Source organism: Culex pipiens, chromosome 1, assembly GCF_016801865.2.
Source record: "Culex pipiens pallens isolate TS chromosome 1, TS_CPP_V2, whole genome shotgun sequence".
Taxonomy (NCBI): domain Eukaryota; kingdom Metazoa; phylum Arthropoda; class Insecta; order Diptera; family Culicidae; genus Culex; species Culex pipiens.
This window is the reverse complement of record NC_068937.1, coordinates 75,411,243-75,419,073: the sequence shown is the minus strand read 5'-3', so window position 1 is coordinate 75,419,073 and position 7,831 is coordinate 75,411,243.

Below are 7,831 nucleotides of genomic sequence, written 5' to 3'. Positions count from 1 at the left end.
CTTAAAAATGTAAGAATTCGAAAATTCTAAATTTATTGAATTTCTTGATATTGTGCAAATTGTTAGTATTCTTTTCTTAAATTCTAGAATTTATTAATTCTTCAAATTCTCAAAGTCTTCAAATATTCTTGAAAAAATTTGAAATTCAAAAATAAGAAATTTTTTTAATTGACAAAAACTTAAACACTAAAATTCCTTAATTCTTAAGTACTAAAATTCTTCAATTTATAAATACAAAAAATCTAACATTATAAAGTTCTAGAGTTTTTTTTTATTAGGTCCTATAAACATATGAAAGACAATGGTTTATTGGTCCTTTTCAAAAAAAACTCTGGAGTTCTTGAATTCCCAAAACGTTGGACGCACGAGTTGGAATTTCGAATTCTAATATTCGAAAAATTATGAGTTCTAAAATTCAAAAATTGTAAATTCTGTAAATTCTAAAATTGAAATAGTTTATATTTTTAAATTCTAAAATTTCAAAGATCATTATTTTTTAATTCTACGCATTTGAAAACTTAATAAGTTTCTTAAAATTTTAAAAATAAAAAAAACTGATTTTTCAGATCCTAATTTTTTTTTAATTTTCAATAAAATACAAATTTAAAAAACTTTAACAAACTAAAATTTAAAAAAAATATTACAAAATTAAAAAAAATACAAGTTCAAGTTTTGTTTTAGGTTTAAAAAATTGTTTTTTTTTATATTTAAAAGTTTTAAAATTTTTTAAATAGTTAAAAAAATCTTTCAACTTTTGAAAATTTTCAAGGATTTTACAAAGTCAAAATTTTAAAAAATATCACGAATTGAAATAAATGATTTTGGTATTGAGGCACCCTAAAATTCAAAAAAATTATAATTCAGAAAATTTTCATTTTTAAAAATTTCGAATTTTTAGAACTTAATTTTTTTTAGGAATTTAAGAATTTTAGAATTTTAGAATTTTAGAATTTTAGAATTTTAGAATTTTAGAATTTTAGAATTTTAGAATTTTAGAATTTTAGAATTTTAGAATTTTAGAATTTTAGAATTTTAGAATTTTAGAATTTTAGAATTTTAGAATTTTAGAATTTTAGAATTTTAGAATTTTAGAATTTAGAATTTTAGAATTTTAGAATTTTAGAATTTTAGAATTTTAGAATTTTAGAATTTTAGAATTTTAGAATTTTAGAATTTTAGAATTTTAGAATTTTAGAATTTTAGAATTTTAGAATTTTAGAATTTAGAATTTTAGAATTTTAGAATTTTAGAATTTTAGAATTTTAGAATTTTAGAATTTTAGAATTTTAGAATTTTAGAATTTTAGAATTTTAGAATTTTAGAATTTTAGAATTTTAGAATTTTAGAATTTTAGAATTTTAGAATTTTAGAATTTTAGAATTTTAGAATTTTAGAATTTTAGAATTTTAGAATTTTAGAATTTTAGAATTTTAGAATTTTAGAATTTTAGAATTTTAGAATTTTAGAATTTTAGAATTTTAGAATTTTAGAATTTTAGAATTTTAGAATTTTAGAATTTTAGAATTTTAGAATTTTAGAATTTTAGAATTTTAGAATTTTAGAATTTTAGAATTTTAGAATTTTAAATTTTAGAATTTTAGAATTTTAGAATTTTAGAATTTTAGAATTTTAGAATTTTAGAATTTTAGAATTTTAGAATTTTAGAATTTTAGAATTTTAGAATTTTAGAATTTTAGAATTTTAGAATTTTAGAATTCTAGATTAAATTTTCAAAACAACCTATCCCTCATGTGTTTCCTATGCAGATAGGACCTTTTGAAAATTTAATCGAGAATTTTAGAATTTTAGAATTTTAGAATTTTAGAATTTTAGAATTTTAGAATTTTAGAATTTTAGAATTTTAGAATTTCAGAATTTTAGAATTTTAGAATTTTAGAATTTTAGAATTTTAGAATTTTAGAATTTTAGAATTTTAGAATTTTAGAATTTTAGAATTTTAGAATTTTAGAATTTTAGAATTTTAGAATTTTAGAATTTTAGAATTTTAGAATTTTAGAATTTTAGAATTTTAGAATTTTAAAATTTTAGAATTTTAGAATTTTAGAATTTTAGAATTTTAGAATTTTAGAATTTTAGAATTTTAGAATTTTAGAATTTTAGAATTTTAGAATTTTAGAATTTTAGAATTTTAGAATTTTAGAATTTTAGAATTTTAGAATTTTAGAATTTTAGAATTTTAGAATTTTAGAATTTTAGAATTTTTTAGCATTCTTAAATCAGGTACAATTTTCAAATAATAATATTCTCGGATTTCAAAACCAATTGCAATAATTTTAAATTTAAATCTATCATCTATCTAGACATCTATTATTTATAATTCTTTTTTAAATGTTTAAATTTTGAAAGTTCATTAATTTAGTTTTTCTTTCATAGTTCAAAAAAACATTTTTGAAATTTTATTGAATTGAAATTTCAAAATTATTGTTATTATTGAAATCTGAATTTAATTTATAAATTCTTGCCAATTGTTGATTGATGATATATTTTTTTCAGGCAACAAACATTTTCCAATCTGATTCTGCCGGAAACCGGAATGCGTTCCCGTGTGGTCACTCGTGGCTTCCGTAGAATCCACGGAAGCAGCCCCGTTTTTTTCGTACTCGTACTCCACAAAACCCACGTTTCCTCGTACTCCGGTAAACATCAATCCGTCGGAGATCCAAGATCGTCGGCAAGGCGTCGCATCCGGATTTTGATCAGCTCGTCGAGGAACAAAAGTCCAACACGACCAAGATGCTGCCACGGCCGCCTCAGAAGAACACCAACACCCAAGCCGGAAGCTGCGGTCAAGGAAAATCCAGAAGGAAGCCAAGTTGGGGAAGAATCGGCGATACGCAAGTGAAATTAAGTGTACAATAAATATTTTTGTGAAATTTTGACAGCTGGAATAAAAAAAAATCAATAAAAACAAAACAACAGTTTTTTCAACTGCAACATAACCCAAAAATCCGAAATGACAGCACACGACAATAGCACGACATTCTAAATAACAAAACCGTGCGACGTCGGTCGAATGTCGTACGACAATGTCGTACAACTTCGATCATCGATCGCACGACAAATACGACATTTTGGTGCAAAAACGTATGACATTCGTGCGAAAGTCGCACGACATTGTCGAGCGACGTCGTACGATTGCACGGACGACAAACGACGGACGTCCGACGGACTTTTCAGTCAGGGAATCCCGGCGCGCAGTGTTGCCAAGATATGACATTGTTGTTTCTGGTATTTGAAAAAAAAAGTTCTTAGCTGAATGTACTTGTGTTTTCAGAAAAAATAAAGTTTTGTTATTTTTTTTGTTTGTTTGTTTATTTATTAGTAGCGTAAAGGAAATCCTTTTTGATTGCTACTTTCGTATTTGTCGCAGTAATACAACTTTACTTAAAAACTATTCCAAAACGCGAGACACTTCCCATGAAAACCTGCTTCCGTTCTCGATCGCTTAACCTCCGTTGGCAGCATGTTCCAGTTTACCACGCCTCGTACAAACAGTGAACTAGCGTAGGTTGCAGTGTTGTTGCGCGGGATAATCAAGTTTGCCAAACGACGACCCCGGAACGGTATCAGCTTCTGGAACAGTGCAGGCGGAGAGTGCGTGTTGATCAGCTTGTGCAGGAAGATGCAGGAGCGATGGGCGTAGAGGTGGTCCAGCGGGCATCCCAGGAGATTAGCTTGCAGATGACTTACGTGATCGTAACGGTTTAACCCGTATACAAACCGGACACAGCAGTTCAGCGATATCCGTAGTCTGTCCATGGCACTTCCACTCGGATTGACGTGTAGGATTTCGCCAAACAGAAAATGGGGGAGGATCAGCGATTTAAACAATTTTAGGCGAGTTTTTATATTTCGAAAATTGTGGAACAATTCTTCTATAAGCTAAGTGTGGCTAATGAAAAATCGTTGAGATCCAGAATTTCAACATTTCAATGAATTTTTTTTTGGAAAATGTTTTAAGCTTCCGTATAGTTAACCTGCAATCATTATTTTCAAAAAAAAGCGAAACAACGTTTATTTATTTTATCGAAAAATCACTAAAATTCAAATTATTTTTAATTAACCCAAACATGTTCAAATGATTTTAAATGCAAAGGAATGCATATTTAATTAATTTCAGCTGAATGCTCTTAAATTTCTTTTTTTTAAGTTTTTTGAAAATATATTTTTGCTCCTGGTTTTTCGAGTCAATTTTTTGAAAATGGTGGAGGGGTGGGTTGATCGACGAAAGCTTAGTAAAATATTTGCTGCAAACTTGATCCTCCGATTTCCACATTTTGTCTGCCTGAATCAGTTGATAGTCAATCAGATTCGTTTTCTAACTGTAATGAGTTCGAATCCCTAAGAAAGTGCAAAGTAAGTTTGAGGGTGACTTGCAAATTAATAAAGAAAACTTTTATTTTTGCAACTATTACAGAATTCTACCTAAGTCAAACTTGAACGTCTTTTTGATATTTCTAAAAATGTTTGATGAAAGTTTTGACGACATTTACTAGTTTCACTCACATTGAAACGTGTGAAATTGTTTTAATTATAAAATATTTTGAACATATTATTTATATCCGAAAGTGGGGATCAAAATATTGATAAATCATAAGTTTTTTTTATTAACAAAAAAACAAAAAAGATTAGCATATAAAAGCTTAAGATAAACCATAATTTTGAAAAAGTATAAAATCACTTTTTAAGTGGTCAACGGGCCATTTTACATGATCATTCAAAATGGGTCCGCGGGCCACAAAATATCACCTCGCGGGCCACGTCCCCAGACAAGGGGTTGGAAACTCTTAGAGCTACCGTAAAACGGGGTGACTTTGATAGCCGGGGTGACTTTGATAGGTTTGCGATTTTTCCGCAAAATGAAGAGTACAATTAAAATACGTAAGGAATGGATTAGAAACATACTGACCGTGGTAGAGAAGTGTTCAAAGTACCTCAAGAAGAACTTTTCATAAAATTTTGACAAGTTTAAAAAGTTAGTTAACTATAGTTAAAAAAATGTTGATGAAAGTCATTATTTTAAACTTCTAAAAGTGTCATGATTTTCTCAATGAACATGATTTTTAATCGGAAAACGGAATGCATTTTCGGATTCTTTGGACAATTTTCCACTAAGAGAAGGTTAAAAAAGTTTGTAAATAATAAATAATATGTGTTTTTGAAACACAATTTAAAAAAAATCTCACAATTTATAGGCAATTTCAGTTGAACAAATTTCATGTAAAATGTGAAAACTTGTGATTCGTGCTTCGAATTCAGTATTAAATGCAATATAAATCGATAATTTTATAAACAAAACTAGTTTTGACAAATTTCAGGCAAAATTCCGACTTTTTAACAATTTTACCTAAAATTTATATGTATTTTGCTTAAAAGCTTATACACTTAGTTAACTAAATCTAAACATTGTTTTTTTTTTTCTTAAAAACTATATCAGCTACTTTAGTGATGGTACATTTAACGTACAAATAAAGTTTTAACATCTTAAATATGATTTTAACAAGAAAATCTATGACTATCAAAGTCACCCCGGAATTAAAACTAAGAATTTTTAACGTAACTATTTTTCTAAACATTATTTAAAAAACTTTTTTTTCCGAAATAGTGCATGGACCTTGTGTGGTCTACCCCAGTACATGTGTTAAAAATAATAATCTTGAGAAAAACCTTACCTGTTGGAAAATATTCTAAAAACAAATTGAAATCCTATCAAAGTCACCCCGGTTTACGGTATAATTATTATGTTAACCAGTATATCAAAATATATGTTAGTATACTTATTATTTCCTTTACATGTCGCCAGTATACTAATCAATATACTGAGAGTATCTTAATATACTAACAGTTTATTGCTTTTCGGTTAGTATACTAACAAGTATACTGGAATATCGTTAGTATACTCCAGTATTCTTAAGTAATATTAGAGTTTCCAGCCCCTTGTCCCCAGACTTGCAGCCGACCAAGATGTCGTCAACGTAGACTAACCGATAGATGCGCTTACCTTTGACGACTTTCACGTAGAGACTGGGATCTGCGGTACTCTGCTCGAACTCCAGCTGCTCGAGGATCGTGTGCAGGCGCTGGTTCCAGCAACGAGCCCACTGTTTAAGCTCGTAAATCCTCCTTCTCAAACGGTACACCAGGTCCTTTTTGCCTTGCTCTTCGAATCCGGCGGGCTGCTTTATGTGCAGTCCCTCCTGCAGCACTCCGTTCAAGTACGACAGCCGACGGGTAAAAACAGGCATGGCTAAAACGTCTGTCCCAATTCACCCCAGATGACGGTACAAAGGAATTTTGCTTAAAGCATAAAAAAATCAAGTTTGCTTACTTACCTATAATTTTTGAATTAAAAAAAAATATTTTTAGTCTAGAGCGGTATACGCACTTCGGAAGGAACCGGTCAAGAAAAAAATCAAATGGGCAGCAGCGGTAGCGCAAGCAAGTCAGAGAGGGTGAAGAAAAGCCCCAAGAAATCGCTCCCTCTCCTTTGTTCTGCTGTTCGTAAAGCTGTTTCTTGACCGCTTTCCTTCCGATCTCCATACTAGCCTTAGACAATGAATACTATTTTAAACACACAAAGCCAGAACCCCTTCGCAAGATATAAATGTTAACTTGGAGTCCTCACCGGTAGGTTTCAGGAATAGGTTTCAGCTAGCGGCGAACTGGGTTTTCAAAGCTTAATTCGTGAGTTGGCATTTTGAAGTTGTTAAATCATTTTCCTGTTAAAGCGGTAAACGCACTTCGGAAGGAATCGGTCAAGAAAAATTTCAAATGGGCAGCAGCGGCAGCGAAAGCAAGCCAGATAGGGTGAAGAAAAGCCCCAAGAAATCGTTCCCTCTCCTTTGTTCTGCTATTCGTAAAGCTGTTTCTTGACCCCCTTCCTTCTGATCTGCGTACTAGCCTTAAAGCGGTGTATGCACTTCGGAAGGAATCGGTCAAGAAAAAAATCAAATGGACAGCAGCGGCAGCGAAAGCAAGCCAGAGAGGGTGAAGAAAAGCCCCAAGAAAACGCTCCCTCTCCTTTGTTCTGCTGGTCGTAAAACTGTTCCTTGATCCCTTTCCTTCCGATCTCCATACTAGCCTTAACCTGGCAAAAATGCGTGCTTTCATTTTGAATGGAGAAGCATACGATGGCGTCGCGGCTTCGGCTGCTGATCCCTAAGTTGCTATGGGGCGCGGGTTCGATTTCCGCTAAAACCTAACAGCTTCTGAGATCTCTTCATATGTCTCGTGATTCCTTTCTTTTTCCTCGACTATGCGCTCTCACCGCTGAGTCTCTCAATCTCTCCGGAAACTGCAATGAGAGAACGCGAGGCAGTGCCTCTTAATGCCAAAAAACTGTTTCTAGCACCATTATAATGCTAAATGATTTAACTAACTGTTTCATAAGACATTTTGAGAAATCATGCTTAATCGCGCGATGCTACTTCGACAACTTGAATGTAGATGGCGCAAGTGATAGTTTGCTTCAGAAATTTGAAGAAAATTTGTTCCTGGTGTCATGTCCGTTCGTCCGTGCCACTAGGCCATCGCGACTTGGTGAGCTATAACTGAAATTAGGAATACTGTTACTACCAACTCCCCGAGCATGGGTAAATAACAAGGGAAATGCGTAATAATACCTTTCTCTGGTATCAATACCAAATTTTGGTATTCCTGAACCCTTTAAAATTTGTCTTAAGGATTATGCAAGAGCAGAATGTGGTATCATACCAATTAAAGGTATTGTTTTGATATTGCAAATTTGCAGAATTTGTCAATGGTCGAACACCACATATTGGTATTCTTTTGGTATTACAGTGTTTTATCA